Source organism: Pteropus alecto, unplaced genomic scaffold (assembly GCF_000325575.1).
Source record: "Pteropus alecto unplaced genomic scaffold, ASM32557v1 scaffold170, whole genome shotgun sequence".
NCBI lineage: Eukaryota > Metazoa > Chordata > Mammalia > Chiroptera > Pteropodidae > Pteropus > Pteropus alecto.
Genome location: NW_006429634.1, coordinates 730237 through 739087, shown reverse-complemented (window position 1 = coordinate 739087; position 8851 = coordinate 730237). Strand labels below are relative to the sequence as shown.

The 8851-nt window shown below is 40.3% G+C and overlaps 1 pseudogene; it reads left to right on the top strand.

Annotated features, from left to right (window-relative positions):
• Positions 1-1391, top strand: part of LOC102887374 — a 4221-nt pseudogene extending 2830 nt beyond the window's left edge.
• Positions 1392-8851: the final 7460 nt, after the last annotated feature.

Genomic DNA, 8851 nt, shown 5'->3' with positions numbered 1-8851 from the left:
CCAATAAATTTTACTCATTTTTTGTTTATTATTGTTTTTGGTATTTGGCTTCTTTCTCCAAATTAATTTTCTTTTTTATCCCTTAGAAATTTGTTAAGGGAGGGTCTGTGGGTACAAATGTATATTTTTGCCTTCATACTAGAATGAGAGTTTGGTTGAGTTTAGAGCTTTAGGATCAACATTATTTTTTCTCAGAAATTGGAAGCTATTGCTTCACTGTATTTTTGCAATCATCGTTGCAGATGGAAAGTCTGAAGTCGACATAATGTATATTCCATTGACAGGGAATCTGTTTTCTTTGTGAATGCTTTTAGTATTTTTTTCTTAATCCTTGGTTTCTGGAATTTCACAATATTCCCTTTTTGTTCATTCTGCTATTTATTATTCATTTCTATATTGTTAGACATTTAGAATGCTTCCAATTTTTTTTATTATGAGTATTTTTATTTCAGCATACTCATAATATGTTTTATAGGAATTTTTTTCTACATATTCAAGAAATATTTTTAAATCACTATTTGGTGCCAGGCACTGTTCTATGCGTAGGTAATATAGCATAAACACAACAGACAAAATCCCTTACCATTATGGAACTGGCATTCTAGTGGATTTTACTCGGTCCTTACTATATGTCAGGCACTTTACTAACTCAGTTAATTCTCATATCAACCTCATAAAGGTAGGTACTATTATTATTTTCATTTTACCAATGAAGAAGAGTAGCCGTGGAGAGGTTAAGTGTCCCAACCCCCACCCCAAAGGCCACACAATCAGTAAGTGGCAGAGCCTGGGTTTGAACTCAGGCCATCCAACTCCAGAGCATTCAGGATACTGCTGGACAACCTACCGCAGTTCACGCTCCCAGGGAGCGTTGGTTTCTCTTGCAGAGGGTCAAAGGGCAGATCCTCACTGCGTTGTCTGAGGGTGCACCAGATAGCTCTCCCTGGAAGGAATAGTGGCACAGCCGCTGGAATGCAGACCTGCTGCAAGTGAAAAACTCCATGAGACTGAAGGGATGCAAATAGAGCATCCTCCAAACCTGCCAGAACCGTACAGACACCGGGTAAGGTGGTCGCAACCAGTTACGAACCTGTCGCTAATCATCAGTGCAACACTGAATATGAGGGGAAAGAGGAGGATGGAAGGAGCGTGCAGGCTGACAAAGATCAGGTGTTAGCCTTGTTATTTCCTGCCTTTGAGAAATACCAGTATTATGACATGAAAGACTTGGTTGGCATCACTATGCAACCTGTTGTGTACCTGAAGGGAATCTTACAGGAAATAGGTGTTCAAAATGTAAAAAGGTCTCATAAAAACACATGGAGCTGAAGGCAGAGTACCAGCATTATCAGGCCACAGCCAAGAGTGAGGGAGACAGCCTTTTGCCATGATGGAGGAGACAATATTGGGCGTGACAATCTTGCAACACAAAAACTGATCTGAGACTGGGCTTTTAGTGGTGAGGGGTAGGGGAACTAAATATCTTTTTTGTTTTTAAATATTCACTTTTAGATTGTAAAACAAGAAAATAAAAAAGAAATAAAATGAGAAAATATTTTCTGAGGCCTGCCTGTCTTCTCTGCACTCTCAAAGAGCTCAGCTAATCTAAGTCCAAAGTGGCACAGCCAAGAACAAAGAAAAGTGTCACCAAGAACTCTGGACTGGGGTGGGCTGTGAGTGGGGGTGTAGTGGTTATGTGTGTGGAGGGGAACAAAGTTCTACATTCTAAAATTACTGAAGAACAAAGCTGTTTCTGAAATGCTTAAAACATAATCTTTTTATATACAGACACAGTGATGAAAAAAATATTAAGAGAAAGAGAGTGTGATCATTAAAACTTGCCAGCTGGCAGGCAGGGGAGGATGGTGTCTGATTGATCAATTGGGAACAGGCTATATTAAGGATCCTTTTTTCCCTTCAAGTAAGTTATGTGAATTGTATCTTAAATTTGGATCCCTAATTGTTGCTTAAAATATCTTTACGAGATTCCACTCTGGCAGCAAGCATGGAAATGAAAATTTACAATAATAATAGCAACAACAATAAAAATGGCTACCATTTACAGGTGCTGTAAGCTAGGTGCTATGGTTAGGACTTGACGTCATTTATTAGAATTTTTTTTTCCACTCTCAGCAATCCCACATGGGAGATGTGGACTCTCTTCTGCACTCCATCCTTCAATGGGATTCCACTCTGGCAGCAAGCATGGAAATGAAAATTTACAATAATAATAGCAACAACAATAAAAATGGCTACCATTTACAGGTGCTGTAAGCTAGGTGCTATGGTTAGGACTTGACGTCATTTATTAGAATTTTTTTTTCCACTCTCAGCAACCCCACATGGGAGATGTGGACTCTCTTCTGCACCCCATCCTTCAATGGGATGTGGGATTGAGGAAGGGTTTGCCTTTTTTTTTTTTTTTTTTTGACTCTTGTTTTAAAAAAATATCTGCTCGCTGTCAGGCAGAGAACGATACTGGGAAGAGGGGAAGTCAAAGAAGTTCTTGAAGGTAAACTGAGTGGGCTCTTGAGCCCAGGTTTGGTGGAGTTGGTAAAGATATTTTTAACAGGCAGAGGAAAGAAAAATATTAGTACAAATGCAGGCGCACTGGTAGATTTGGTAGCAAGAAGAGAGTTCCTTTTCTGGTTGCCTTATTCTTTCAATAAAACATGAGGCAAAATCATCAAATGGGAGTTGGGTGAGCTGCAGCTGGTTTATGGAAAGTAATAACAGCCACACTTAATTGAGTGCTTACTAGATTCCAGGTACTGTCTAAGCACTTTGTTGGTGTCAACTCATTTAATCCTCATAACAACCCTGTGAGGTAATAAGCATTTTGAGCCCATTCTTCAGATGAGGAAATGAGGCATGGAGAAGTTAGCTAACTTGCCTAAGTTACCCAACTGCTAAGTGGGCAGAGAGAGGATTTGATCCCAGGCTTTGCAATTTCAGACACCATTGCCCTGACTTTCCTGTTGTCTTGGAAAGCAGGCAGCATGCAAATTAGTGAACTGTAGTGGTATCAGTATTCCTGAGTACTCCTTAAAGTGCAACAAGTTGTTCGAAATGAAGTTTTGAGTTAGCAATGAGATACAATAGATGTGAAAGCAACAGATGTGGAATACCAGAGTGAGAAGCCAAATGACCCTTTGAGGAGCTACAAAATAAATGGTTTAAGAACCTCTTCCAGAACTCCTCGAACCCTCCACCAAACCAAGGAGCTGAAGAGTGAGAGGAAGAGACTAGTGAAGGGACTTCTTTGGAGACATGTCGCTGATGCCAGGCTGAGATTCCTCCTTCTACAAAGCTCCCGCCAGGATAGCTTTGAATTGTGTTCCCTGAGCTGGGAGCAAAGAGGCTTGGACGAGCTTGGGAAAGCTATGGCAGGCTGCGGACGTGGAAGTCTGCAGGGCCAGAGGAGGGCTGTTGGACTGCATTGGTCAGGGCATTTTGCTATACTGGGACAGGTCTCATTCCTGGAATGTGCAATGGCAAGAGGATACAAAAGTTTCCTGTGGGCGAGAAGCTCGAGAGGGAACTGGCATGGTGTTATCTTGGGTCCTGTCCAACTAGGCTATCTAGAAGGGTGAGGAGACTGTGGCAGAGACTGAGAAGTGGTACTTGAAGCCAGGGCTGAGGAAGGAATAATAAGCAGCCATCTAGAATAGAGATGCATTCATCTGAGGTAAGCTTACTGAAGGAGAGATACGTCAGAGATGGAAAACCTCTGAATAACCATCAAAACACCCTTGAGAGCACTGACTTTATTCATCTACTTGACCCAACAAGAGTGCCAGCTTGCACCAGAGAGCTTGAAACCAGATTTCAAGAATATCAGTTCGCATACGACTTTATTTTCTCCCCTCTCCTTACACTTTGGCAGGTCCCAAACTATGTGATAGGGGACGAAACAAGGAAGAAAAGAGAGCAGAGTGAGGAAGCCCTTTCCCCACGGCAAGCTTCCTGCCTGAAGCAGTTTCCACCTGTGAAAGGTGGGGAGACTCAACACTGAGTCATATCTGGTCCTAAAGTGGCTATAGAACTGTTTATTTCCTAAGAGAAGTTATGGGTAGCCAGAGGCTCTTCCAGAGAAGAGGTTTACTCCACTAAATAAATATTAAAGGGCTGATAAGAGACAAAAATAAAGTATGGTTATGTCTTGAGTGATGCTTATTGAACACATCTACCAATAGTCAAGGGGTTAAAGTCGTGTGGCCCTTCTCCAGCAGAGATCAGCTGCTTGAGTACAGCCCAGAAAAGTCAGAGCTGGGTTTATCAAGGGTTTGGGGGGGAGGGGTGGTTCTAGATTAGTGTGATGGATGGAGAGCGGGGAGAGTGTTGAAGTTGTTCATACAGATCTATAATGATGAACTGTGGAGTCTATGCTGGGACAGGTGGACAGTGGAGACAGGTGAGCAGGGTTAGAGTGGAAAGTAGTGGGGGTGTCAGGTCCTGTGAGGTCCGAATGAGGTTGAAGAATTACTGGACTATGGATACCAGAGAACCCGAACTGGAAAGGCAGGGGGTGGTGGTCATTGACGTTAAGTAGCTTCTGTAAAGTCATACAGCCACCAAGAGAGGAAGTCAGTAGCCTGATATTAGACTGGTGGTTCAAAACTCATGCTCATTGCTTCTGTGCTATTCAGAAACTTTGGAATAAATCTGACCTTTCCAACTTCATAACATTCTCTCTTAGAAACTATAGAGTCAGCTGGAACTAATATTATATTTTCTACCACCAATATTTCCTGTTTTCTATCATTTTCTAGAGAAATAGCTCTTAGACCCTCCCACACTCTCCCTTCCCTTTGTACACTGCTGAGTTAGGTCTCTCTCACTCCATGACTGAAATACTAAATTTCTTAATAGCATCGACTGCTGTCACACACTTTCTAAATAATCTTAATGTCTCTGTCAAATTTTCTACTTGAAATACCCAATTTTCTTTATTCCATACCTGGTATGCGACCTTGAGTCTTTAGTCACTGCTTTAAGTCCTAGACCTCTACGTAATTTTCTAGGCCATCCATACTTTATCCTGCTATTAATAAGCACCGTCCATGAAATCCGAGTTCCAATTATTTATAAAAGACGAATAAAAGGAATCGTGCTCTAAGTGATCTCATCGATTTCCTCAAAAATAACAACATTTATTGAAATTCCGGAATGTTCCAAGTGACATATATAGTGCTGGCCAACCTTGGCTAACTCACAGAGACGCTATGCATTTCCAGTACACATTAGAGGGGCACATGATGGGGAATGAGCACACCCGCCTTTACACATCAGATTGCTTGGCACAGGACCGGCACTCAATGAATGTTTTTTAAATGAATGTTAAATGAATAAATGGCAGAATGCAGGAACATTTACTAAATATATCCATCCAATTAGACTGTCAAGGACAATTTATGGTTGAATTTAAGTCAATTTAATGGGTAAGTGAAGCGCTGGAAAATTTAAAAGCAAGTGAGTAAAATGGCTCCAAGGACTTTATGGCTGGAAGGTTAACAATATTTGGAAGGAAATGAATATCAGGATTATATGAATTCATTCTGAGAGTTGCAATTCATTTAACTAGAACAATATGACTAAATTAAGCAAAGCTTGGCTCCGTGTCCCAGATATAGAAAGGTGCTAAAAATTATATTCAGAACTGATGGAGAGAGAGATTGAAAGGCTGGGAGAGAGGGCCAGCTAGCTGATACTACCAAGGCTACTTTCTAGGTACTATTTTCCTCTACTTATACCATTGAAAAAAAGAACTTATTCAATGCTCATTTATTATTTCCTCCACGGAGAGTATTTGACATAAGCCATGGTTGTCCTTGATGTTTGACAGAAGGAGTTGCAATCGGAATTCTGGATGGTGAAGGCACCAAACACAAGAAACTCCTCAACGATTACCAGGAAGCGCTTCCTTCAGGATAATTTAGAAGGAGGACAGCCCTGGTCTGAGAGATGTCACTCATTTCCAGCTCTGAAGATCAGTATGCGGGCAAAGGGCAGATGAGAAATAGATCAAAAGTAAAGATGACAATCTTAGCCACTTGAGGGTAACAAGTGACTAAGGGACAGTGGGAGAGGAGAGAAGTAACTCCTTCAGCGAAACCCAATAGCCATCCCAGGGTTTAGGCATTAATTTGACAAGGTTTAACATAAACCAAGTTTTCAAAAATAACCATTTCCGACTTAAGAGGAAATTTCAAGTTGGAAGAAAGGCTTGAAAAATTGCTTGAGCTGCTTATGGACGAATCTGAAAGTATACTTTAGGGTTCCAGATGGCCCAAGTTAGCTGGGAGAGTCAGAGGAGGGTAAGAGGAATGGTATGCCCTCCTCCTTCATAACTGACCCATGGGGACTGACCAAATTAGTTGCTTAATGGTAGATTATTAAAATAAGGGCTTATTTGTTGGAGTGCAATGGCCTCTACAAAATGGTGATTCTTTCTCTCCCCACCCCCCAAATATTCCACTTTTAGTCCCAGACAAGTGGCTGGCAAAGCCCTTGGTGAAGAGGCTTCTCTTGACCATGGCTTGTCACCCTTAGTTGTTTGCTGGTTTCAGGGAAGCCTAGGTGTTAAATGTCTTAAAGTGCCATCAAAAAAGATGGACACCACAGTAACCCTGCCCTTGACAACTGCTCAACCTTTATGGTCTCTTTGCCCCTCCTCGGCCTGTTTTCAGAAGCAGACACCTGCTCCTTATTGAAATCTATTGAATGTCTTTGAAACCTTAAGTTTTCCATAGAGAAACTGAGAGTGAGTGCTTGGATCCTATTGGTTCACTCATTCCTGTGGCACCATGTCAAAAAGCAGGGGTTTATTTATCACAGTACCGACACCGTTTTACTTGTAGAGCAAAATGTTCCAGTCCCAGAAACATTTTTCCAGGAGGAACTGCTGACTAGTGCACAATTATTTTTACATTCTTTAAAGAGTACTTGTGGAACATATTCATTAGCCCTAAGGCAGGATGATCAGAGGTTGCTTTAGCAACTCCACTTGTCATTGCCTGACCATTCTCTAAGCAGAAGTCCTCTTCTTGTCTGGTCCCTTTACTTCCCTTAATTGCTACCCCAGGAAACTCTGTAAGCATCAGTACCTTAACAGGATGTTCCAGGTCCCATCGCGATTGCCATGACCAAGATTCTGAATTAGCCAGCCTGTAGGAAGCCCAGGTTCTATTTTAAAAAGGCGTACAAAGCAGCAGTTCCCCAAACTGGAACTTAGATGCTTAGTCAGTCCTTCTCACAGAAATGCTGAATCACAGTCTCCTAGGGTGGGACCCAAGATAACTATATTTTTAACAAACTATAGAGTTGATTGTGATGCCCAGCCACATCTGGGAATCAGTGATACAGATTGAGATTAGGGTATCAATTGCATGTTTTTGCCATTCCATATGACCATTTGCAGTAAATAAGCTAGAGACAGCATAGATTATTTCTGTGACAGATTGAATTTACGCTGATGTTTCTGATGTAATCATTGTTGCACTAAGGATGATTTAACCATTATCTACTCTAATATAGGAATTTCTCAATCTGTTTTTTATTTTTCATATATAACAGATTCATATCAGGTGCCCTTTATCAAGTTGAATATTACCATGCCAAACCAGTTTAATGCTTGTTTGAAGCTTTAGAAATAACATCATTTGAAAGCCCGGTTATGGTTGTTTGTCCTCATTAGTTTTTAGTTGTGATCATCACCCATTTCATATCATGGGTGATATCAGATAGCATTTGCTAATATTTCCTTGGGCCAGTTGATGTGCATTTTCAAGTCTCCTGAACTTTATTTCCTATTTCAATTTATTGGCTACAATTCAGTGGACTCAGCACACTAGCAAAAGTGCCACCTAAGATTTTTTTTCTTTTTCTTAACCTTATGCAAGCATCCCATAGAGCAGTTAATTCTCCAACTTTAGCATACACAATAATCACCCACAGGAAAAGGAGTAGCTTTTACAAATGCAAATCCTTGGTCCTCACACCCACAGACTAAGTAGACATGGCACAAGGCCCAGGAATCTGCATTTTTTACAAGCTCTCCTCCCCCAAATAATTATGTACACTGAAGTTTCTGTGCACTAAATACTAAAGTATTATTTACATTCTAGTAATTGTAAATAATACTTATATTGAGTAATTCTGATATAAGTAGTCTGCAAACCACACTTTGAGAAACAAGAATACATATATAAGAGATGTTAAATTAGAAACTGTCACACATCTCAAAACAAGATTTTACACAACGCATAAAAAAACACCGTCACCCAGGAAAAGTGGCACTATGGACCTACGTCCATGATCACTTACATTCTTGGCAGAACCGTGTACTGTTGGACAAGTCATGGTATGAACCTAACTCTTCATGAGGCTTTTTAGTCTCATAATGGGTCCAAGATGTCCTATGGTGATCATTCTTTTCAACTCCTTTTATTGCTTCTTCACAAACAGAACCTTAAGGTAACTCCTTCTACATCTTGTAACATTAAAACACTTGACAAATAACATTTTCATTTAAATTTCATTTAGGCTATTGGTTTGGTTTATTTCTTATGTGTAATTTTGTTGTGGGTTTTAAGGTTTGGGGTAAACTTTTTCTCCTATATTTAATTGTCATATTTATAGTAGGTATCTCTTCTGCATGTCTGTAACTTACAGTTTTGACATCCTTATTATTGCATTGGTTATATAGGATTCCCTTATGTGTAGGTTCTCTTAGAGGTGAACATTTCCTTTCTAATCTAAAGTCTATATCACACTCATTAATAGAAATTTTCCCTTGTGTGGATTCTCTGATGAATGTGAAATTTTGAAGTCTCTCCCTTGACTCTCAGGA